The following is a 201-nucleotide window of genomic DNA, read 5'->3' on the forward strand; positions in this document are numbered from 1 at the left end:
GTTCTCTTACCGGAATTCATGCCTTCCGATTCCGTGGTTATGTGTTTCGTCCCCGGTCAAGGCTGGGTCGTGCACATAGCTTCCGGAGATCACCAAACCCCGGCACGAAAAGTGTCAAGGAACATGCAACTAAACAGTCTGCTTTCGCCAACCCGGAAACGGTGTTTGTTCGGAAACAGTTCTGAAATGTAAAGTCTATAA

The sequence above is a fragment of the Raphanus sativus genome, unplaced genomic scaffold, assembly GCF_000801105.2.
Source record: "Raphanus sativus cultivar WK10039 unplaced genomic scaffold, ASM80110v3 Scaffold2709, whole genome shotgun sequence".
Classification (NCBI taxonomy): Eukaryota; Viridiplantae; Streptophyta; class Magnoliopsida; order Brassicales; family Brassicaceae; genus Raphanus; species Raphanus sativus.